At 38.7% G+C, this 26006-nt stretch overlaps 1 long non-coding RNA gene across 1 annotated transcript in view; it reads left to right on the top strand.

Moving 5' to 3' along the window:
* LOC109263006 (uncharacterized) overlaps positions 1 to 26006 on the top strand; it is a 41891-nt gene that overhangs the window by 14479 nt on the left and 1406 nt on the right. The window contains exons 2-3 of the long non-coding RNA XR_002078044.2: positions 25118 to 25181; positions 25899 to 25967. This is a non-coding gene — a long non-coding RNA (uncharacterized LOC109263006). The remainder of the gene's footprint in view (positions 1 to 25117; positions 25182 to 25898; positions 25968 to 26006) is intronic.

The raw sequence follows: 26006 nt of genomic DNA, 5'->3' as shown, positions 1-26006 counted from the left end.
AGACAATCTTCAACATATTTACATACAAACATACTTACAACATATACATATATGTTGATATATGCATATACACATATATACTTACACATTCATGTATCTGTACAGCTATATATTTTGGTTAGCGTGTGTGTTAAGAAAATGCTATCTTGGTGCACTTATTTTTCTGCCAACTTTTTTTGTTTGCTTTCTTGTTTACTTAGCAACAAGCCTTGGAAGTTTTCCAGGTCAGTATTGATCTATAGAACACATTCTTTCTTTTCTTTTTTAAAAATGTCTATTTATTTTAAGAGAGAGAGCGGGGGAGGGAAAGAGAGAGAATCCCAAGCAAGCTCTGCACTGTCAACGCTGAGCCAAATGCAAGGCTCAGACTGAACCATGAGATTGTGACCTGAGCCAAGATCAAGAGTCATATGCTTTAACCAACTGAGCCACCCAGGCGCCCCAAAAACACATTCTTGCTAAGAGTAAATATATCACAGTATATTTTACCATTCCAAATACTGAGGAGCAGTTACATGATCTTCAATTTGCATGATTACAAATGTTGTTATAGTGAACAACATCCTTGTTTTTGTCTCCTGAAAACAAGAAACTTAGCAACTGTTTCATGAGAGCAGATATGGAAGAGTGAAATGGCTAGGCGTAGAGGTTTGTGCATTTTAAATGTGAATAGTTAAATGGCTGCACTAGCTTACACTTGACCAGCAGGAAAGGGGAATGAATATTCATTGTCCTACATCTTACTCTAAAAGTGGATATTAGAGGGGGCGCCTGGGTGGCACAGTTGGTTAAGCGTCCGACTTCAGCCAGGTCACGATCTCGCGGTCCGTGAGTTCGAGCCCCGCGTCAGGCTCTGGGCTGATGGCTCGGAGCCTGGAGCCTGTTTCCGATTCTGTGTCTCCCTCTCTCTCTGCCCCTCCCCTGTTCATGCTCTGTCTCTCTCTGTCCCAAAAATAAATAAAAAAACGTTGAAGAAAAAAAAAAAAATTTAAAAAAAAAAAAAATAAAAGTGGATATTAGCAAACTTTTTAATGTGGTCAAGTTGCTAGGCAAAAATAGTTCACTGTTGCTTTAATTTGTATTTCTTGACTTTTTCTTAGGGTAAGTCCTTCTTTTGGCCATTTATATTTCTTCTTTGGTGTGTTTCCTGTTCATTACCTTTGCCAGTTTTTCTAATTTATCATCATTTTGATATCCCTGTCATGTAGCACAGTCATTTTTAAGATAAGTGCTCAACTATTAAGTGAATTAAATTATACTGTTAAAAATTATAATTAAAGCTTTCATAGAAATACATACAGTATTTATGACATAACATTAGATTGAAGGACAAATATAAATAATGTGCAACATGAAATGACATCCACACATTTGGAAACATGCTGGCAGGGAACACTTAAAATAATAACCATAAAACCAGAAATCATTGTTAACGTTTATAGAACACTTAGCAGATGCTAAGCACTGATAAGAAAGTTTTACATACATTAATATCCTTATTCCTTACAACAATCCCTACTAGATTTCTTTGAATTTGCTAAAAATCACAATTTGCTTAAATGGCAAAGCCAAGATTTAGTTGATAAATCTGGGAAGTCTGATTCCAGAAACTGTATTCTTTTCTTTAAATTTTTTTAAATGTTTTGTTTATTTTTGAGAATGAGAGAGAAACAGAGTGTGAGTGGGGATGGGCCCAGAGAGAGAGGGAGACAGGCTCCAAAGCAGGCTCCAGACTCTGAGCTGTCAGCACAGAACCTGATGTGGGGCTCTGGCCCACAAATCGTGAGATCATGACTTGAGCCAAAGTCTGATGCTTAACCGATGAGCCACCCAGGCGTCCCTCCAGAAACTGTATTCTTAACCACTACATTACACTAATATAACTTCGTTTTTGATTAAGGAATGATTTTCAGTTTACTAGATGGAACAGACTTGCAACATAGTCTGAATAACTTTTTAAAAAACATTTCTTTACCATTTCATGATATTATTTTTACAATAGAAAATAGCAGTAGAGAGAGGTTGGGGGGGCCTTTTTAGTCATGGATATTTTCAGTCAGGGTATCTGCACCTTAGGAGAGTCGCCGTGCCCTCTTTTTGGCAAATTCATAAACTCCATCTTGGTACATCCATGTGGCAAGGACCCAGGGAACTGAGCCATGTTAACGAAATTCACAAGAGATTGACTAATTTATAAATCAGACCTATGTCAATTTTGTTCACTTATACTGAGAGTTTTCATTGCCAAGAGAAATACAACATTCATGGTAGTCCAAACATGTTCTTCTTGCTGGAAAAGTCTAAACTGGAAACCAAATTAAAGATTAAAAAGTTATCCAGTGAAAGCAGAGGCAAAGCAATGGTAATTGAATAAGCTTGGGAAGTAATGTCATCACAGAGTAGTTAGAATGAATCCCAGTCCACCAACACAGGTGTACAAGAACAATGACCCCTTTTTATAATCTAATTTCTCTTCTTCCTCCCACCAAGCTACCAGGAAATCTAATTCCAGTCATTTTCTTGTTTCCATCTCCTCTCAGTGATTTCTGGAATCTTATGCATGGGGGTGGGGGAGGGTCACACTTCACATCATGTGATCCTCCATCACCAGGCCACCAAAGTTGCCAGTGAGATATCCTCTGTCTCTTTCAGCAGGCTGTCTGCTGCTTCTGTGCCATTCCTGATGTGCAAAAAGCTTTTAACTGCCCTCAAACCCCACTCAGGGCCAAGGCTGCCTGTCATCCCATTATCCTCATTTCCCATGCAGCCATTCCTAGGTATGCCTTCTCACTCTCCCTTCCAAAACCAAGAGAATTGCTCTTCTAGGCTGTGGAAAATCCTGCCTTTATGGTTCTGGCCATCTCTGAGCTGTGTATCCAAATCCAAGATGACTATTAGAACAGTTTCTTGCTTTTGTGCTGGCGTACCTCTCCCTTGACATAGTGAACACAGAGATAACTGTTGTCTTGGGATTGGGGTAGAAAGCTAAATATACTAAAAATTAAGTACAGATCTATGCAGATTAAATAGGTAGATAGATATGAATAATATCTCAAGGTACACTGGCACATAATCTTATTCAGGGACGAGAATATCCAAGGATCTCTCTTTCCTGGACAATGTTGGTACTCAGTTGGGTCTATACTAGCCACTATAATTTTTTTAATGAGTTTTATATACTTATAGAAACCCTCTGTCCTTCTCTGGTTACTCTGAGAGACATAGTGTATTCATTCTCCATCACATTTTCATTCTGTTGCTTTCCCTCCAGATATCCCATGGACAGCCAGGGCCATCTGCCTACATAACTATTGCTGATGTGTAGGTAAGTCTCATTTGCTCCCAATGACTCAACTGAAGGGTAGCTGGAATAGCACTATTGGGGTCTTGCTGCCCTGAGGATAGAGCCAACTTCATGGACATGCATGTACAGTAACATAGGACACCACATTTAGCTTAAAGCACTTCCATCATCATCCTTATTTTTTTTTTAAAAATTTTAATTCCAGTATAGATAACACACAATGTTATATATATTAGTTCTATATGTCATACTAGTTATATATATATGTTTCAGGTGTATAATCCCAGTAATTGGTACAATTAATTTCAGGTGTACAATATAGTGACTCAATAGTTCTATACATTAGTCAGTGCTCATCATGATCAAGTGTACTCTTAATCCCCTTCACCTCTTTCACCTATGCCCCCACCAACCTCCCCTCTGGTAACCATCAGTTCTTTATAGTTGGAAATTTGATGGGTGTGTGTGTGTGTGTGTGTGTGTGTGTGTGTGTTTTATTGTTGTTGTTGTTGTTTGTCTCTTTTTTCCTTTGTTCATTTGTTTCTTATATTCCACACCTGAGTGAAATCATATGGTATTTGTCTTTTTCTGACTGACTTATTTCACTTAACATTATACTCTCCGGATCCATCAATGTTAGAAATGGCTAGATAGATAGATGGATGACAGTTACTTATTTTTTAAAGGTTTTATTTTTAAGTAATCTCTATACCCAATATGGGACTCAAACTTATAACCCCAAGATCAAGAGTCACTTGTTCTACTGACTGAGCCAGCCAAGTTCCCCTTCTTGTTTATCCATTCATCTGTTGATGGACATGTGGGTTGCTTCCATATTTTGGCTATTATAAACAATGTTGAAATAAATGTAGGATGCATATGTCTTTTCAAATTAGTGTTTTCATATTCTGTGGGTAAATAACAGTGGAATTACTAGATCATATGGTATTACTTCCATACTGTTTTCCACAGTGGCTGTACCAGTTTGCTTTTTCATAAACATTGAACAAGGGTTCCTTTTTCTCCATATCCTAGTCCACAATTGTTGTTTCTTGTGTTTTTTATTTTAGCCAATCTGACAGGTGTGAGGTGATATCTCATTGTGGTTTCCATTTGCATTTCCCTGATGATGAGTGATGTTGAGACTCTTCATGTATCTGTTGGCCATCTGTATGTCTTCTTTGGAGAAATATCTGTTCGTGTATTCTTCCCAGTTTTAATTAAATTATCTGGGTTTTTTGGTGTGAAGTTGTATAAATTTTTCACATATTTTAGATACTAAACCTGTGCATATGTATATGTCATTTCCAAATAGCTTTTACCATTCATTAGGCTGTCTTTTCATTCTGTTGATTGTTTACTTTACCATGCAGGTGCTTTTTATTTTGATGTAGTCCCAATAGTTTCCTCTTGCTTTTGTTTCCCTTGCCTCAGTAGACAAATCTAGAAAAATGTTGCTATGGATGATGTCAGAGAAATTACTGCCTGTGCTCTCTTCTAGGATATTTATGGTTACAGGTCTCATATTTAGGTCCTTGATCCACTTTGAGTTTATCTTTGTGTATTGTGTATGGTGTGTATGGTATTGAGTTTATTTTGTGTATTTCATGTATGGTAAAGTGGTCCCTTGCATGTGGCTAACCAGTTTTCCAACCACCATTTGTTGAAGAGACTGTCTTTCTCCAATTGCATATTCTTTCCTGCTTTGTGAAATATTAATTAACCATATAATTGTGGGTTTATTTCTGGGTTCTCTGTTCTGTTCCGCTGATCTAAGTGTCTGTTTTGCCAGTGCCATACTGTTTTGATTACTGCAGCTTTGTAGTATATCTTGAAATCTGGAGTTGCAATACCAACAGTTTTGCTTTTCTTTTTCGATTGTTTTGGCTACTTGGGGTATTTTGTGGTTCCATACAGATTTTAGGATTATTTGTTCTAGTTCTGTGGAAAATGCTAGTGGAGTTTTGATAGGGATTACATTAAATCTGTAGATTGCTTTGGGTTGTATGGATATTTTAACAATATCCTTTCTTCCCACCCATGAGTGTGTAATATCTTTCCATTTATTTGTGTTACCTTCAATTTCTTTCTGAATACAGGTCTTTCACCTCCTTAATTAAGTTTATTTCTACATATTTTATTATTTTGGTGCAGTTATAAATGATACTGTTTTCTTTTTTTTTTCTTACAAATGAGTTTTATTTGCATTCTGACCCAGCACAGATCCCACAGACAGATTTCTCATCTGCAAAATGGTACAGTAGCAAGTACAAAATATGCTTTATTTCAGGTACAAAAGACAATGTGGCAGTATGACAATTTCCGTCTCGATGCCTACCTCCCCCACGACCCTTCACGCCCACTTGACCCATCCAAGGCCCATGCCATCCCAATAGACTCCCACCACCTTTAGGAAAGGGTCACCCAATCTGGAGAAAGCTGGGGAAGTTAAATTTTAAGAAAGAATAACATTACATACAGGAACATTCGAAGACACAGTCACCAAGCTTTTACCCAGCAAGGGGAGGGCCAGGGGGTGGGAGGAGGCACACAAAACAATCCCCTTCTCTTGTAACAACCAAGCCCCACAAATGTTTCCCCAAACCTGGTGATGCAGTCTTGGGATAAAAGCTAGCACTGGGGAAGGAGCTAGCCCCCAAATCTGGCATGTGAGAACGTGGGGTGTGGATGTGGGACCCAGACTCAGATTATCATCCTGGCTCAGTCCACCAGTAGCTGTAGGACCCTGGGCCGGCCTCTGGATACTATTTTCTTAATTTCTCTTCCTACTACTTCATTATTAGTGTATAGAAATGCAATGGATTCCTGTACATTGATTTTATAACCCAAAACCTTATTGAATTCATTTATTGGTTTTAGTACTTTCTTGGTGGAGTATTTAGGGTTTTCTGTATATAGTTATCATATCATCTGAAAATAGTGAAAGTTTACTTCTCCTTACCAATTTGGATGCTTTTTATTTATTTTTCTTATCTGATTGCTATGGCTAGGACTTCCAGTGCTATGTTGAATAGAAGTGGTGAGGCTGGACATCTTTGTCTTGTTCCTGATCTTAGGACAAAAGTTCTCAATTTTTCACCATTAAGTATGATGTTACCTGTAGAGTTTTCAAATATGGCCCTATTATGTTCAGGTATGTTCCCTCTAAACCTACTTTGTTGAAGGTTTTTATCATGAAGAGATGTTGTACTTTGTCAATTGATTTTCCTGCATCTATTGAAATTATCATATGGTTTTTAACCTTTCTCTTGTTGGTATGATCTATCATGTTGATTAAATTACAAATATTGAACCAGCCTTGCATTTCAGGAATAAATCCCACTTGATCATGGTGAATGATTTTTCTTCATTGTATTGTTGGATTTTGTTTGCTAATATTTTGTTGAGTATTTTCCTGCCAAAGTTAATCAGAGATATTGGCCTTCACTTCTCTTTATTTGTAGTGTCTTTATCTGGTTTTGGTATCAGGGTAATTCTGGCCTCATAGAATGAATTTTGAAACTTCTCTTTTCTTCATTTTTGGGAATAGTTTGAGAAGAATAGGTAATAACTCTTCTTTTAAGTGTTTGGTAGAATTCATCTGTGAAGCCGTCTGATCCTGAGATTTTGTTTGTTGTGGGTTTTTTTTGATGAATAATTTAATGTTATTGTTGGTAATTGGTCTGTTCAAATTTTCTATTTCTTCCTGTTTCAGTTTTGGGAGATTATATGTTTCTAGGAATTTATATCCATTCTTCTAAGTTGTCCAATTTGTTGACCTATAATTTATCATGATATTCTCTTGTCATCCTTTGTATTTCTCTGGTGTTGGTTTTTACTTCTTCCTTTCATTTCTTATTTTATTTCTTTGAGTACTCTCTCTTTCTCCCCCGCCCCTTTTTGGTTGATGAATCTGGCTAAAGGCTTATTAATTTTGTTAGCTTTTCAAAGAAACCAGAATCCTGGTTTCATTGATCTGTTCTATGGTGATTTTTGTTTGTTTGTTTTTACTTTCTATTTCATTTATTTCTGCTCTAATGTTTATTACTTCCTTCCTTCTTCTGGTTTTGGGTTTTGTTCCTTACTAGGTCTCTTGATTGTAAGGTTAGGTTGGTTATTTGAGATTTTTCTTGCTTCTTGAGATAGGCCTATATTGCTGCTATAAACTTTCCTGTTAGAAAGCTTTTGCTGCATCCCAAAGATTTTGGATCAATGTTTTTTATTTTCACTTATCTCCATGAATTTTTTAATTTCTTCTTTGATTTCTTGATTGACTGGTTCATTGTTTAGTATAATGTTATTTAGCTTTCATGTATTTGTGGTTTTTTTCCAGACTTTTTATTATGGTTGATTTCTAGTTCATAGTATGCAGTCAGAAAAGAGGCATGGCATGACTTCAATCTTTAAGAGATTTTTTAAAATATTTTATTTATATTTTCAAGCAAGAGAGACAGAGCACAAGTTGGGGAGGTGCAGAGAGAGAGGGAGACACAGAATCCAAAACAGGTTCCAGGCTCTGAGCTGTCAGCACAGAGCCCGATGTGGGGCTGGAATTCACAAACTGCGAGATCATGACCTGAGCCGAAGTCGGATGCTTAACCAACTGAGCCACCCAGGTGCCCCATGATTTCAATCTTTTTAAATTGTTGAGACTTCTTTTGTGGCCTACTATGTGATCTGCTTTGGAGAATGTTCTGTGTGCACTTGAAAATTGTGTAATCTGCTGTTTTAGGATGGAATGTTCTGAATATATCAGATCTATGTGATCCAATGTGTCATTTAATGCCACTATTTCCTTGTTGATTTTCTGTTTGAATGGTCCATCCTCTGATGTAAGTGGGGTGTTAAAGTCCCCTACTATTGTGGTATTACTATTGATTACTTCCTTTATGTTTGTTATTAGCTGTTTTGTGTATTTGGGTGCTTGCATGTTGGGTGCATAAATATTTATAATTGTTATATCTTCCTGTTGGACTGTGTAGTGTCTTTTTTGTCTCTTGTTACAGTCTTTGTTTTAAAGTCTATTTTGCCCAATAGAAGTACTCCTGCCCTAGCTTTCTTTTCACTTCCATTTGCATGATTATTGCTTTTCTATCCTTTCACTATCAATCTGTAGGCATCTTTGGGTCTGAAATGAGTCTCTTGTAGGCAGTGTATGGATGGGTCTTGCCTTTTTATCCATTCCATCACCCTATATATCTTTTGATTTTTTTTAAGTTTATTTATTTAATTTGAGAGAGAGAGAGCAAGTAAGAGAGTAAGAGAGATAAAGAGTGAGAGTCGGGGAGGGGCAGAGAGAGAGGGAGAGAGAACCCCAAGCATGCTCTGCACTGTCCTTGCAAAGCCCTATATGGGGCTTGAACTCACACACCATAAGATCATGACCTGCACCGAAACCAAGAGTAGAATACTTAACCAACTGAACCATCCAGGTGCCTCTCCATCACCCTGTGTCTTTTGATCAGAGTATTTAATCTCTTTACATTCAAAGTAACTATAGATGGGTATGAACTCATTGCCATTTTACTTGTTTTATGGTGGTTTTTGTAGTTCTCTGTTCCTTTCTTCCCGTGCTCTGTTCTTTCACACTTTGTTGGCTTTATTTAGTGATATACTTGGAATCTGTTCTCTTTGTTTTTTGCATATCTATTACCAGTTTTTGATTTGTGGTTATCATTAAGTTTATATAAAATGTCTTATGCATATAACAGTCTATATTAAGTTGATGGTCACTTAAGTTTGAACCCATTCTTTACTCTTCTTCCTCCCTATGTTTTAGGCGTATGATTTCACACTTTATATCCTTTTATTTTGTGAATCCCTTGCAGTCAAGGGACTTTTTTTTTTATATATACTTATTTTTACTGCTATTGTGCTTCCTACTTTTCTTACTCCTACTTATGGCCTTTCCTTTCCACTCAAAGAGTACTCTTTTACATTTTTTATAGGGCTAGTCATGAATCTTTTTAACTTTTGTTTGTCTGGGAATCTCTTTATCTCTCCTCTCTTCTAAATGATAGCCTTACTGGATAGGGTATTCTTGGCTACAGGGTATTTTTCTTTCAGTGCTTTGAATATATTGTGCCACTCCCTTCTGGCCTGCAGAATTTCTGCTGAGAAATCAGCTCGTGGCCTTATGGGGTCTCTCTTGTATGTAACCGGTTTTTTTTTTCTCTGAGTTTAACATTCTTTACCACTACTTTTTGCCATTTTAATTACTATGTGTTTTGGTGTGGACCTCTTTCAGTTGATTTTGTTGTGGCCTCTCTGTGCTTTCTGGGTCTGGATTTCTGTTTCATTCCCAAGATTCCATTAGTTTTCAGCTTTATTTCTTCAAATGAATTTCCAGCCTCCTTTTCTCTCTTCTTCTGTGGTCCCTATAATGCAAATGTTAATACACCTGATGGTGTTGCTGAGTTCACTTAGCCTGTTCTCATTTTTTATTTTTTTTCCTTGTTCAGCTTGATTGCTTTCCCTTACTATTTCCTCCAGGTCACTGATCCATTCTTCTGCTTCCTCTAATATACTATTTATTCCAGCTGGTGTATTTTTAATTTCAGTTATTGAGCTCTTTACCTGTGATTGATTCTTTTTTATGTTTTCTATGTCTTTGTTGAGGGCCTCACTGAGGTCCTCCACTCTTCTAAAGTCCAGTGAGTATCCTTATGACCACTTCTTAAGTTGTCTGTCAGGCATTCTTATCTCTGTTTCATTTTGCTCCCTTGCTCTGATTTTGTCATGTTCTTTCATTTTGGGTATATTTCTCTGTCTCCTCATTTTGCTAACTCTCTGTTTCTATGTGTTTCAAAAGTCAGCTATGTTCCCTGCTCTTGAAAGTAGTGGCGTTATGAGGAAGAGGTCCTTTAGGGCCTTGTAGTGCCATGTTTCCTGTTCACCAGACCCTGGTGCTTCAGAGATATCTCCTATATGTGTTGTTTGCACCCTACTGTTGTGGCTAAGCCACTTTTGCCTTCAGTCCAGTCATCCGTAATGACCCTCTTTGCCTATTGGCAGTGTTTGGTCCCTGTATTGTTATTGGGCCTGTTGAAGGCCCCTTGGACTTGAGTTGGGCTAGACATTTTCCAAAGATGCAGTAGCACTGAGCTGTGGGGCACTCTCCCTGCGTTGTCTCCCGAGAAACTATTGTTAATGGGTATTGTCTGCATTCAGAACAGCTGTCTGCCCCAAGCCAACTGCTGGGGCCATAGTTGGCCTGGTGTGGGTGGTTATTTTCCCCTCCTCCTGGGGGTGGGAGTCACTTTGGAGACGTGTTGGCCCCTGCTGGGGCTGCTTTTACACTGCCAGTCTTATGGCACCACTTTGGGTGGGCTCTAGCCAAGGGGATTAAAAGGGGTAGGTCATAGGAGTATGCAGGGATGGGGTGCACAATGCCAACAAGACCCACTCTGGTCTGTAGTCAAGGGGATCTACAGTTACCCAGGAAAAATTGTGCCGAGGCATGCCCAGTTGGAGAGGGTGGATCTACAGAAGGAGCACAGGGATGGGCCCGTTGTTAGCAAGCTCAGTAGAGTGTTGGATTTGCACTGGTTCCCAAAGGTGTCTGTGTATGTAGCTGGGGTATGAGAGAGGGAAATAGTGCCCACCAATTCTTTGTTCTTGGAGATCCCCAAAATCCCTGTCCCTGTAGCACATGCTCTGAGATTAGTAAATAAATCTTCCAATATTCCCCAGGCATTTTCAAACTGCTGCTTCTATCCTATATCCTATGGGACTGTTTGTTGTGCTGTCTCTTTAAGAGTAGGGACTCTGCCCTTGTGGCTTTCCCAGAGCTGCTCCCACTGATTTTTAATGTTCCAGGTGTTAAGCCCCACTGACTGTTAGGTCCCTCTGGCTTTCAAAGCCAAATATTATGGGGATTTGTCTTCCCCATGCAGGTCTTCCATGCCAGCGGTACCTGGTGTGGAGGTTTAGTCCTCTTTACTTCTCAGGCCCATGGCATCCCTCCCTCTGTTTGGCTCCCAATGGTGTCTCTGCCCTTTCTACCCTCTTTGATGTAGCCTCTTCTCTACATTTAGCTATGGAGAGTGTGTTCTGCCAGTCTTCAGGTCATTTTCTGGGTTATTTACACTGATGAAATGTTATCTAATTGTATCTGTGGGACAAGGTAAGCTTAGGATTTTCCTATTCCATCATCTTCCTTGAAAGTCCTGTCTTTAAATTCTCAATGAGCTTTTAACAAAGGGTCTGTACTTTCATTTCGCAGCGAGCCCCACAAATTTTGTAGCTGGTTCTGTCAAATGGTTATCATCTCAAGAGGGAATTTGCCATGTCTGCATTTGGAGACCGTCCAGGGTTTCTGAGACTGAGAAACTATGAAGAGACACCAGATTACGACTGTATTGTCAATTACAGATAAATTTGTTAGGTTTGGTACCTTCTAGGGTCCTTTTATTTTTTTTTAGGTCCAAAACTCTTAGTCTTCTAGAGTGATTTTAGAATTCTAACAGTTTCATTTGTGAACTTAATGTGCATACTCTATTCTTCATCTGTGGCTATATCCATACTTTCATTTATGTTTGTAGTCCCACATATACAAACTGATTAGAGTAATAGAATGGTTGCAAACTATATGTTGGAATTAATTCAAACAACTGTTTTTAGAATAGCCAGTGGTTTAGGGGCACCTGAGTGGCTCAGTGGGTTAAGTGTCTGACTTTGGCTCAGGTCATGATTTCATGGTTCGTGGGTTCGAGCCCCTCATTGGGCTCTGTGCTGACAGCTCAGAGCCTGGAGCCTTTTTCAGATTCTGTGTCTCCCTCTCTCTCTGCCCTCCCCTGCTCTCTCTCTCTCTCTCTCTCTCTCTCTCTCTCTCTCTCATACACACGCACACAAAATAAATAAAAATTAAAAAAAAATTTTTTTAGAATGTCCGTTGGTTTGGGGTGCCTGGGTCGCTCAGTCAGTTAAGCGCCAACTTCAGCTCAGGTCATGAACTCACAGTTTGTGGGTTCAAGCCCCATGTTGGTCTCTGTGCTGACAGCTCAGAGCCTGGAGCCTGCTTCAGATTCTGTGTCTCCCTCTCTCTCAGCTCCTCCCTCACTCATGTTGTGTCTCTCAAAAATAAACATTAAAAAAAAAAAAAGAATGTCCAGTGGTTTAATTGGATGGTGTCTTTCTGCAGCCCAAATGTCTGTTGAAGCCTAACTGGACCAAAGCCATGAGCAACCCTAAGCCAATTAAGTTTCTGTCCCGTAATTATTCATGGATCAGTAGGTACCCTTTGACCATAAGCTTCCCATTAGCTGCGGCATTGGCCTGAGACAGAAGCATGACACCTAAACTTTGGGCTCCCTGATAAGGTTCAGAGAGATTGTCAAGAATCTATTTTATTATCCAGTCCTGTTCCATTCCATCCTGGTAAGGATAATAAAACACTCAAGGAGTTACAGGAAAAAATGGTAACACATCTCCAAAGAGTTATAGCTTTAAAAAATATTTGTGTTATTTCCTGTCAAGTAAAAAATAACTCAGGCACGGAGGATCTAGATCAATGTAGTATTCTGCCAGTTTGGAAGAGAAGCCACTCTTCAATTTACCTCTACATTTATGAGAATCAACAGATGATTCTGTCTTCAGATGAGGATCTGTACAACCTTCCAGAGAACTTGGAATGTATTTCATCACAGAGGAAAGAATGCTGTGGTCTATTTCCCAAGATGACTTATCGGGATAAGTTTGGGTCCCAGCCTTTGACTGGCATACATTGACTTCCCCAATAAATAGTCCCATGCTGAATGTCTTTTGACACTTAACACATTACATATGTCAGGTGCATGTATCAACCACCAAACCAGGAAGGCCCTGTCTTCTCATTCACGCTGCTCTTCTTTCTTTATTAATATTAAATCTGCTAATAAGGAAATCAGAGAGTTTTTGTTTTGAATGTTTATACAGTCTAGAGTAGAGATGTATTATGGTCCAATGAATGATATTCAATGACAAACTGAATTAAGGGAGTAACAAAGTAATGGAAAGAATAATGGGAGCCAGGACTCATGGATTTAAGAATTATTTCTGCCCTAGAGAACCCAGAAATGGACCCACAAAAGTATGGCCAACTAATCTTTGACAAAGCAGGAAAGAATATCTAATGGAATAAAGACAGTCTCTTCAGCAAGTGGTGCTGGGAAAACTGGAGAGTGACATGCAGAAGAATGAACCTAGACCACTTTCTTAGACCATACACAAGAATAAACTCAAAATGGATGAAAGACCTCAAGGTAAGACAGGAAGCCATCAAAATCCTCGAGGAGAAAGCAGGCAAAAAACCTCTTTGATCTTGCCTGCAGCAACTCTTACTCAACATGTCTCTGGAGGCAAGGGAAGCAAAAGCAAAAATAAACTACTGGGACTTCATCAAAATAAAAAGCTTCTGCACAGTGAAGGAAACAATCAGCAAAACTAAAAGGCAACTGACAGAATGGGAGAAGATATTTGCAAATGGCATGTCAGATAAAGGGTTAGTATCCAAAATCTATAAAGAACTTATCAAACTCAACACCCAAAAAAGAAATAATCCAATGAAGAAATGGGCAAAAGACATGAATAGACATTTCCCCCAAGGAAGACATCCAGATGGCCAACCAACACATGAAAAAATGCTTCACATCACTCATCATCAGGGAAATACAAATCAACACCACAATGAGATACCACCTGACACCTGTCAGAATGGTTAACATTTACAACTCAGGCAACAACAGATGTTGGTGAGGATGCGGTGAAAGAGGATCTCTTTTGCATTGTTGGTGGCAATGCAAGCTGGTGCAGCCACTCTGGAAAACAGTATGGATGTTCCTCAAAAAACTAAAAATAGAACTACCCTATTTGAACTTACCCTACCCTGCCATTTGCAACTATTTGCAATTTGGATGGAACTGGAGGGTATTATGCTAAGTGAAATTAGTCAGAGAAAGACAAAAATCCTATGACTTCACTCATATGAGGACTTTAAGAGACAAAACAGATGAACATAAGGGAAGGGAAACAAAAATAATATAAAAACAGGGAGGGGGACAAAACAGAAGAGACTCATAAATATGGAGAACAAACTGAGGGTTACTGGAGGGGTCATGGGAGGGGGGATGGGCTAAATGGATAAGGGGCATTAAGGAATCTACTCCTGAAATCATTGTTTCACTATATGCTATATCCAACTAATTTGGATATAAATTTAAAAAAAAATAAAAAAATAAACAAAATTTAAAAAAATAAAAAAGAATTATTTCTGCCCTTATCAGCTGTCTATCTCAGGACAAGTTACTTAACCTCTCTGAGAGCTCCATTTTTAAAAAATATTCAAACTGAAGATAACATACAAATGTGCAAATAAACTAATATACACATTCAGACTGTTTCAAGTGGTTGTTTTGAGGTTTGACAGATTATTTTGGTGAAAAATTTTTTAAAGGGTGCTCTTGAAAACAAATGGTGATAAAAAACTGAGACAATACAGGAAAATTCTGTGTAGTTTTATTAATTCCTAAGACAGTGATCCTCAATCTTGGCTGTTTTTAAAATTCCCAATGTCCAAGTAGCATCCAGATCAATTAAGTCAGAATCTCTGGTATTGGATTCAGAGATCAGTATTGCTTTAAAAGCTCTCCAGGTGATTCCAATACACAGTCAAACTTAAGGACAACACAAGGAAGAAAAAAAGAAAACGGAAAAAGAAAGCCACTTTCATGGTTTGCTTCCTGTAGCCTGACCAAGCAACTTACCAAGATGATTTGGTTACAGGTTCCCTCGGGGACCCAGGGTGCTGGTAAGCAAATTGCAATTGCTAAAGAAATATTCTGTTGATAACCCCTTTAAATGATTATGAAGAGAGATGAAAATGCTTCACATTAAGTTCATATTATCGCAACTCTTGTTTAGTGAGTTATTCGGGGAGAAAGGGACAGCAGTGCCTGTCAAAAAAATTTAAAGGACTTGGCATGAAAAGTCAGGTGGCATGTTGATCACAACCACATAGAAAGTAATAAAAGGAAGCAGAAGAGAAAGAATAAGCTGTGCTGGGACCTGGCCAGCATGTGTGCACACAGCTTTCTTTGCCAGCATGTGGTGTGCAGTAGGCAGCCTTTGGTGTCTGGCTGATCATGGAGGATGCCAGAAAAGTGTAAAAAGCCTTATAAATGTGTCCGCTGAACATCACTGATGAGTGACTGGACTCTAGCTCTCCCATCTGCCTCTGGCAGCATTGCCATCAGCCTTCCAAGTCTGGGAAAGCAGCTGATTAATCACTCAGCGGCCTGGGAAAGTCAAGTTTTCTCATGGTGGAGAGGTGGCTGCCCTCCAGGTAGTGGTATCTATGAGAGAGAGCAGGCTCCTGTGAGCAGTCCCATACATGGGCTAAGGAAAGGCTTAGGGAGGGTCCCCAGAAAACCTAGAGGGACAGATATTGTTGCACTGGGCTGGGAATTTTATATGTGTGATCACATTTTGTGCTCATAACAACTCTGTAAGGAGGGTATTTCGTGATCTCTGCCTTATAGATTCATAACTTAAGGTTCTAAAAACTTAAATCACTCTCTGCAGGCTGCATAACTAGGAAGTGACAGAGTGGGGGACATAACCAAGTTGTCTGTCTCCAAATTTGTGACTTCTCTGTCATAAGGACCAAAGGTGATCCATCAATCAGCTAAGTCTATACTCAAGCCAAGAAAATCTTTGGGGTTACTATCCATGCTTATATCTTTCTTCTACTCTTTACTCCTATCTATATTCTTTTCATCCCAAAGAGGAAATCAACCTACTACAGGACTGCGTAGTATCACATAAAGCTTTGCTACTTAGAGTGTGATCTAGGAACAATCAGCAACAGCAGTTGGGAGATTAGCAGTAATGCAGAGCAAGCCCCCTGCATTTTAGGGATTCATTAAAGTTTAAAAATCACTGACCTACACCATGTAATTCTTTATCTGAAAAGGCACTTAAGTCAGTAATTCTCAAATTTGTGTGCATTAGAATTTATCTTGGTGGAAGGGGATAAAAATGCAGAATCCAGATCCTTTGCCAAGGAGTTTTTAATTTGGGAGCCACAAGGTGGGATGTGAGGAATATATGTGTTTTAACAAGTAGACCAACTGATTCAGCTAGAGGTGATCTGAGAACAAGACTATGATTAACATGGTCTCAAGAAGTACAGCACCTGCCTTCAGTTACAGATGATGAGACTGAGGTCAAGAAAGGGAAGGTTATGACATGTAGTGGTTAGTGACAGAACCAAGATGAGGACTTCAGTCCTCGAAGCAGACTAACCACATCTGGTTCAAAACTTTAGGCTTTGGAGAAAATTGCTGTCAAGCCTCTGCCCCTTTATTCTTTCTAGAACCTTAGAATTCTTGACCTAATTGCAGTTGATTGACTCCTTGCTGAGAAAAGAACATTCTGCACATTCTGTTGGAGGACACAGTGGGTGTCACTGGATTTCACTCACTGAGGTCTTTGCTTTCATAGACCTCGTTTTTAAAGTTTGTTTTGTTCTTAATGAGTTAAGAAAAGGAAAGGGTTGGGATGAGTTGGGAAGCACAGAGACCTGAGGGAAGCAGCAATACTTCCACCAACATGTGCTTATGTGTACATTATCTCATTTAACCCCTGCAACAATCCAGTGAGGTACCCTTTTACAGACAGTAAACTGCACCATCAGGGATGGAACCCAGCCTTTTGGCTTTAGGGATTTCTCTTTTGTACAATTACCACCTCCTGGGGAAAGTTAGGAAATTCCACCTAGAGATTTTAAGAAGTTGGTGGACCATGGTTTGTAAACCCAAGAGAACCAATTAAATTTATTCTTAGATCATTATTTTAATTTTCTTGTTCTTGACCATGGAAATTTAACATCACCCTTAGCCCTTTAGTGCATCCCTGAGAAAGAAAGGCGAGAAAAAAGAAACCCCATTTATAAAATGCTTTTATTCAGAAATCGTTCTGTTCTTTTGGGATGTGACATGACTTAGTGGGAAAAGTGTAAAATCATGCCTCCTCCCCTTATTATGATACTGGGCAAGTTTTTCTAATATCTCTGAGGCTAGTTTATCTCATCTGTAAAATATGTCATTGTGAGAATCACGTAGATCAGGTTAATATTTAGTCTAACACAAAACCTGGGACCTAGTAAGCATTTGATGTCCCTAAATGATTGCTGAAATAGTATTAAAAAGGGTTCAGAATTTGTTTGCAATTCTTCCTGCCTCACCTCTCATACTCAACCTTGTCCAAGACTGTGGGTATATAGTAAAATATTTGTGTTCATAAATTTACTTACATTTATTTATATATTTATTATCAGTATGGACTCATGAATTTTAATTTTCATCAGTGATTTATAATTCATCATTGTACTTAATGATGCTCAAATTATCCCAGATTTGGCTAGCTGTAATTCTTTTCAGCTAGCACATTAGTCCTTGTGTCATGACCTTCTAATTTTTAAAAAATGCCTTTTTATTTTCTAGAATAACAAGATGTTCCAGGTTCATCTTTTGCCTATTCTGCCCCATTCCTGGAGTCAGTCATTTATCCAGAGAGTCTTGATTACTTTTAGTGGATAATGGTGTTAGAGATCAAGATTTGGGTTTCAAATATGATCTTTGCTACTGGGGCATCTTTAATTCTTGGTCCTTTGAACAGAGCATAAAATAGTTAGATGTATATAACTTCCTTCCTTCCTTCTTTCCTTCTCCCTACAGTGTGATTATCATATTTATTTGAAATACAATTTGTTTCTTTCTACTTTCAGTTAGCTCTTTCCTTCCTCTTCTTACTGATTTCATTTTAATTTTTGAATATGTAGAACATTTACATGCTTTACAAAATCAAACTTCTTTTTTTCTCACACAGAAATTAACATACTTTGTATATTCTTTACTTTTTTTACTTAATGTTATCTCCTGGAAATTATATCATATTTGTTCATAGAGATATCATAATTCTTGTTTATAGCTATATACTGCTACATAATGTAAATGGATCTTTCAACTGAACTCCTACACTTAGATATTTAGGTAGTTCTTTATACTTTGTAATTATAAATGATGCTGCATTGAATAACTTTGTGTATATGTATTTTTGTATTGTTGGATATATATGTTCAGAGTAAATTATTAGAATTAGTATTACTGGTTGAAGGGTAAATGCATAATGAAGTTTTATTACATGTTTTAAAATTCCTCCTCATGGGAAAATATACCATTTTGCATTCTACCAGCAATGTATGAGAGAGCCTGTTTCCACACAGCCTCGCCGAAACAGTGAATTTCTAAGATATTGAATTTTTGCCAATCTGCTAGGTGAGATTATCAGTATAATTTTAATTTGGATTTTACTTATTATGAGACTGAACATCTTTTTGCGTGTAAGGGTCATTTTATTTCCTTTTGTGAATCATCTATATATTTTGCCTATTTACTATAATATTTTGTATTTTTCCTCAATTTTTAAAGGTTCTTTATTTTTTAAATCATTTTATGTTATTGTTTTTCATTATGATAAGTGTAATCTTTAATCCCCATCCCCTGTTTCCCCCATTCCCTCTATTCACCTCCCCTGTGGTAACCATTAGTTTGTTCTCTATAATTAAGAGTCTGTTTCTTGGTTTGTCTCTCTCGTTTCCTTTGTCCATTTGTTTTGTTTCTTAAATTCCACATATGAGTGAGATCATATGGTATTTGTCTTTCTATAACTAACTTATTTCACTCAGCATTATACTCTCTAGCTCTATCCATGTCGTTGAAAAGGGAAAGATTTCATTCTTTTTTATGGCTGAGAAATATTCCATTGTGTGTGTGTGTGTGTGTGTGTGTGTGTGTGTGTGTGTACCACATCTTTATCCATTCATCTATCAATTGGACACTTCAGCTCCTTCCATAGTTTGGCTATTGTAAGTAATGCTGCAATAAACATAAGGGTGTATGTATCCCTTTGAATTAGTGTTTTTGTGTTTTGGGGGTAAATACCAAATAGTGTGATTTCTGGGTAATAGGGTAGTTCTATTTTTAATTTTTGAGGAACCCACATACTGTTTGCAACAATGGCTGCACCAATTTTCATTCCCACCAATAGCACAAGAGGGTTCCTTTCTCTCCACATCCTCACCAACACTTGTTGTTTCTTGTGTTTATTATTTTAGCCATTCTCACAGGTGTGAGGTAATATCTCATTGTAGTTTTGATTTGTATCTCCCTGATAATGAGTGATGTTGAGAATCTTTTCATGTGTTTGTTGGCATCTATCTGGCTGTCTTTTTTGGACAAATGCCTATTAATGTCTTCTGTGCATTTTTAAATTGGATTATTTGGGTTTTTTATTTTAATTTTTTTTAAGTTACATCCAAATTAGTTAGCATATAGATAAAATACAGGTTGCCTAGTTAAAGTTGAATTTCAGATAAATGATTTTTTTTTTAGTATAAGTATGTCCCAAATATTACATGGGACATACTTATACTAAAAATATTTGCTGTTTGAGTTGAAATTCGAATTTACTGGGTGATATGTATTTTTATAAATCTGGCAGCCCTAATCCTGAGGAAAGATAAATCCCTAATCTTGGCATATACTCTGTTGACCATTTAGGTTCTTAGAAATAGATCAATCCTCCTGACTGAGTCCTCTTGCATTCCATAGTTGTCTTAATGTCATTGTTTGACCTGTGCATCTGCTCTTTCTTCTTTTGTCAAATGATTTCTGGTCCATCACAAAAATAAAAATTTTCATAGATCAGTAAGATAGAGTACATACAGCACAGACCTGGCTTTTAATTCTGGCCACAGAATCCTGGAAAGGTTATTTATTGCATTTGAGCCTCAAGTAAAATCTATCTTACAGGGCTTATTTTGTATAACTAAATGAATTAAATAGTGTTTACATACTATAAATGCTCCATAGTTTTTATCTATTATTATATGCTAAGCTCATAATTTTAACAAATATAGTTAAAGTAGGTCTTTTTCATCAGCAAAAGGGGGATATATAGTCATAGTATCATAATCTGTTAGTGAGTATACTCATTTCTCAGATAAGGAAACCAACATACAGCTAATAGTCATGATGCTGGGGCAGGGCTCTTCGAAGATGCTTCCCAGTACAAAGGTTAGCCCAAAAGTGAGATGGGAGGTTGGGGTAACTTGGGATGGAATATGGCATTGGGAAGGAGTAAAATGGACACAGGAAAGAGTCAGGGAATGGAGGGCAGGGACTGACCGGTAAGTCAAGACAGACAATGGGAGAGACTAAGAAGTAAAGAGGATGAAAGGTTAACGAGTAAGGGAATACTTAAGGAACAGAGTAAAAGTGCAAAAGCAAGGATAAATGTGAGAGAAAGAAGAAATAGAAAATATTTTTAAGTCAATTACAGAGAAAGGGAGATCATATGAATAAATGGCTAGACAAATAAGTGGGTGAATAAGAAATCAGTGAAGTGAAGATGACCATGGGGAAAGAGTTGGCTCATATATTTTATAAAGTAGCTTTTACCTATAATGTCCTATTTAATCTCCATGGTAACTCTGTAAGGAGTGAAAAGGGTGGATATTATTTTCCTCATTTTACAGAGTGAGAAATCCCAGGCTCACAGAGGTAGTTAAATCACTTGCCCCAGACTGCCATATGAATCAATGCAGAGCTGAAATCAGATCTCAGAGCTCATAGCCCCTTCTCCAACACTACACCCTTCTCCTTAGGAACTGCAGTAAGGAGACTGAAGGGCATGAGATCTAAATGAATCCAGGGCACCTAAAGAATGCAGACATTTGGTATGTTCTATCCAGAAAGAGACCCAAAGGCCCACTCCATGGCAGGGACCAGCATTCAGGTTCTGAATGTTTCAATCCTTGTAAAAATATAAATGGAATTCTTATGGCTCCAAAACTAGGAGGCATACTCCTCCAGATTGTTTCTCTTTGATCTAGGTGATCCTCTACTATTTGCAAAGCGAACCATAAATTTGGTTTCACTTCACTTCTTCTCAAAACCTGCAGGCTACCCACTTGTCACAGAAGCCAGAGTACAGCCTCCCGTCTCCAAGCTCATCTTCCAGACTTTAATCCGTGTCCTTTTGATGGGGCCAATGTATTAATTGGCAGACAATGGGAAGAAGCACAATTTTCCTATAACCATTCTGAATTCCTCCTTTGATGTCCAGTTACAATTCTCTCCACATGCTGCAGTGCATACGATCTCATCTGAATCAAATCCAGCTCCGATAACCCTGGGAAGCCACGACACTGCTTGGGGAGAAAGATTTATACACACAATTCTTTTCCACAGTAAGAAGAAATCACAGTAGAAAATATTGTCATCAAAACACTGGTGCTTCTCTCCTAACGCTTTCTGCTGTCTGTGTGAGGTGACTTACTCAGTCTTCACCCTTTTTGGTCATGGTTTTATTAGCCATTCATTTTCAGGAGAGAGTTAACAAAATAAACACAGTCCCCAATGACAGTAGGAATACCATCTTGGGGGGGCAACAAAATACTTTTACATTCCCTCACATGACTTGAACTCTTGACTCTCAAAAGTGGCTGGAGAAGGACTACAAAGGAGGTAAGTGTTGGAATGTGGCAGGAATCTTGTAAGGTCCAAGAACAACAGACATGTTGCTTATGTCTGCTCTCATAGCATGAGTTTGGTGAGTGTACCTATCTCAAAATTCTACTTGTCTCCTCTGCATCTGTTCCTGTTTTTTTCACAATTTGCTCTCTGCCTGGGAGAGACTTCCTAAGACAGGACCCAAGCAGAAAGTAATGCTTCATCATAGCATTTCCACTTGAATTTCTACCATGTGCAAGACTTTGAGCCATGTTCTCCTAGTTGACCTCATCTCTTATGCCTGCTAATTAGCCTTAACACAATTTATAACCCTTGAAACATAAGCTTAATAATTTTGTTCTTCTTTCTAGTTCTAATTGGCACCAGTCATCATAGACTGGGCTAGGCAATATCTAAAATGCACTGCCCTCCCCACTGATCTCTGCCTTCTTTGTAAACCCCTCACTTTGAGTGTGGTCTGAATCTAGTGACTTCTAAATCATGGAATATGCCAAAAAATATGTTACTTCTAAGATTAGGTTACAAAAGGCTATGATTCCTGTCTTGCTCTTAGTCCCTCAGTTGTACTCTCTTTGCCCTCTTACTTGCTCACTTTCATGAAGCCAGCTGCCTTGTGAACTACCCATTAGGTAGTTCTGTAAGCTAAGGAACTAAAGGAGGCCTCTGGCCACCAGCCAGTGGGGAACCAAGGCCCTCAGTCCAATGACTCACAAGGAACTGAATACCACCAACAACCATTTAAGTGAGGTTACATGGATATGGAAATGGAAACTTCTCCAGTCAAGTCTTCAGATGAGACCGTAACTCCAGCCTTGTGAGAGACCAAGAGCAGAGAACGCAACTAAGCCATGACCACAGAAACTGTAAAATCATAAGTGTTGTTTTAAGCCACTAAGTTTTAGAGTAATTTGTTATGCAGCAATTGAGAAGTAACACACAGGCTTTAACTCAATTAGGCCACTAAGTTGACATTGCAACACATTAGTTCCATCACCAGCCCTACCTGCCTTCCTTCACCCTCATGAGTTAAGCCCCTTCCATTTTGTGTACATTGCTTTATAGCATTGTTCAGTTTCCATATTCTCTTGGCCTGCTCTTAGTCCACTCTGTCATTACTCAATATCATTTCTTCTGGTAGCACCTGTATAGCTCATAACATTTTTATTTTTCCTTATCACCAACTAGCCTCAGCACATTCTCCAATTGTAGATGCTCATTAAATAATTGCAGATGATTTATTTTTTTAAATAATTGCAGATGATTTAAATGTCAACATTCATTTTAAGTAATTCACTTGAAAGATTTATTGAGTACCTATTACATGCTAGGTACCAAGGATAAAGCAATGAATAAATAATAGACACAAGCCCTGCTCTCATGGAGCTTACCATCTAGAGAGGAAGTTTGATATTGACACCGGTCAATTACATAGCAAACCTATTAGGTATTAAGTTCCCTAAAGGAAAGGTAAATGTGCTGCAAGAATATTAGAAATAAAGGGATTTTACTGAGCGAGGGAAATGAGGAGACACTCTCTGAAAAAGTGGTAACTGAGGCAAATATTCAAGGGTTAGTGGGAGTTAACTTAGCAAAAGTGAGGAGGGAGTGGGGGATGGAGGGAGAAGGTGAAGCATTCCAGACAAAGGGAACAGTGTGTGCAAACTAGCATCTTTGAAGTGCTCAAAGAGAGCCAGTAAATCTCGAGATTAAAGACTGAGGTGGGGTGTGATGTGAGATGAATAGAGAGGTAGGTGAGGGCCAGACCTTACCCTATCCTATTCTAGGCCAATTTTGAATAGTGGGCATTTCAGGAATATCCAGAAATTTCCTGGAACAACTGCACTCTTTTGGTAGCATTACAGCCAAACAGGTGTCAAATATTCTTGGGCCCTATTTTAGGGAGTTGTTTTTTGAGACTTGCTTTGATGACACCCTTAAGTCAGGACTGGGACGCCTGGGTGGCTCAGTCAGTTAAGCATCCACCTCCAGTTTGTGGGACTGAGCCTCATGTTGGGATCTGTGCTGACAGCATGGAGCCTGCTTGGCATTCTCTCTCTCTGTCCCTATGCTCTCTATCCCCCCACTCTCTCTCAAAGTAAATTAAAAAAAACATTAAAAAAATAAGGACCATGAAGGAATGAAAAGATATGGCCCTTTGACCACAAAGAGTGTGTATTCTAGTTGGAGACTTATCATTGAGAACACAACAGTCTCTAAATCACAACAATATAGTGCACGTAAAATAATAAACCTCTAACTCACAATTAAACCCTAAGGGGGGAAGGGGAGATGAGTGAGGCATGAACCCCACTTAGTCTTGGCTACACCCAAGACCACTGTCAAGACTCTTTTTGGCTAAGTGAGTATCAGGCTCTTAAAGATGTTGTACGGTCTGGATCACGAGAGGAAGAAATCTCAAAAAAATAAAAATGGAGACAGGGTCCCATGAAACTCATGAAAGATGGCAGAAGCAGAAGGAACCAAGAATACTTATAAGGAATTCTGTCCTGAATAGCTTAAAGCCACCATTCTCTCAGGGATCCTACTGCTCTTCTCATTTTATACAGAAATGATAGCGATGGCAAGCACATGTGACTCACACAGATACATATCATGCTGAGTAGATACTAGTTGAACAATTTGGGGAAGAGCCATTATAAAGGAGACCCTTCACCCACTATGGAGTCAGAGTTTTCCACAGAAAGAACCACATGGTTTATGAATGGAATGTCCTGGAGCCTTGCTGAGATATCCTGTCTCCTTCTCCTCTTCCTCTAACTTCAAGATGCATCCAGCCTGTGTGGATAATCCCACAAGACCTCCTGTAAGGGTAGACTACTGCAGCAGCCCTCTGCCATGGGCAGAAGAGGTGGTGTGTGAACCCATCCATGAAAGCTTTGCTCATGAACTCTGGCCATATGTGTACAAGGACTCACCTCCTGAACTGACTCCTGAATACTTGAAATTTAATTGGATCTTGAAATAGTCTTCAGTGATCCTGACTGCATGGTTTAAACTCAGATGCAACCATCCATGAAACAAAAACATGAACATTAAGTTCCAAATGTGCCATAATTTTTCAAAAAAAAAATCCTCCCATGGAATTTTTAGACATATGCAGATCTTCACTGATTACAAATGGCCACCATTTGTTAATTACAGTGTTCCTGGAACACTATATGTTTTATCTCAGTCCACACACAAAATCTTTAAAGATGGTGCCATTATCTTAATTTTACAGATGGAGAAACCAAGAGTCAGAAAGATTAAGATAACTTCTCCAAGATCACAAGTAGCAGACTCAGGTGGGTCTGTTTCTGGGAACCAATAGCTCAACACCAACATCATTTCCTCCTTGAAGCCTTGTGTGATCTCTTCAATCACTATGCCCACATTGGACTTTGAACCCATTTATATTATAAGCTGAAAATACTATATAGTGATTATTTAAGATTTTATGTAATTCTCTTTGAGGGCACTCCCTAGCACTGTGTCTGGCATATAGTGGGCCCTTCATTACTTCTAGAATAAATAAGTGTGCAGTAAGGCCATCTCTCTAGGAATAAGGTATGGACTAATTTTAGAGAAAAGAGTAACAATTATGCTAAGGAGCAACCAAAAACTGCTTACTGTCCTCCTCTTCTGACCCCAGAAGAGAAATTATTTTTTGAAGTGGATACTCAACGTCTTCCATACCTGCCAGAGGGAAGCAAGAACCTCTCTACCCCACCCTACCCCTCCTGCAGGCCTCCATCACAGAGCATCCTGGTCTGAGCACAGAGCCTGGGACCCTAGGCATGCATTCTCTGGCTTCTGTAGTAACATCTTTCTCCATGAGGCAAGACCTAGGAATGACTTAGCAAAACTCAGTGAGAGCCCAGGGAAAGTGAGGGCTGCTGTGGTTTCTCCTCTTCCTGTGGAAAGGTCAGCTGATCCTGGGCTCTCCCATGGGGACTGGGCTGCTAGCCTGATGTCCCTGATCTATTCACTTGGTCCCACAACTCCTTCTTCTCTTTCCTCAGGGCCAGGATGACACCTCAGTGGACTCACATCTGAATCATCCCAGGAAGTCTAGAGGGAGGAAATGAGAGGTGAGAATACATGTTCCTTCCCTGGCTGAGTGCATAGTC

Source organism: Panthera pardus, unplaced genomic scaffold, assembly GCF_024362965.1.
Source record: "Panthera pardus isolate Hobbes unplaced genomic scaffold, ASM2436296v1 HiC_scaffold_24, whole genome shotgun sequence".
Taxonomy (NCBI): Eukaryota; Metazoa; Chordata; class Mammalia; order Carnivora; family Felidae; genus Panthera; species Panthera pardus.
This window is presented reverse-complemented; position numbering and strand designations above follow the sequence as displayed.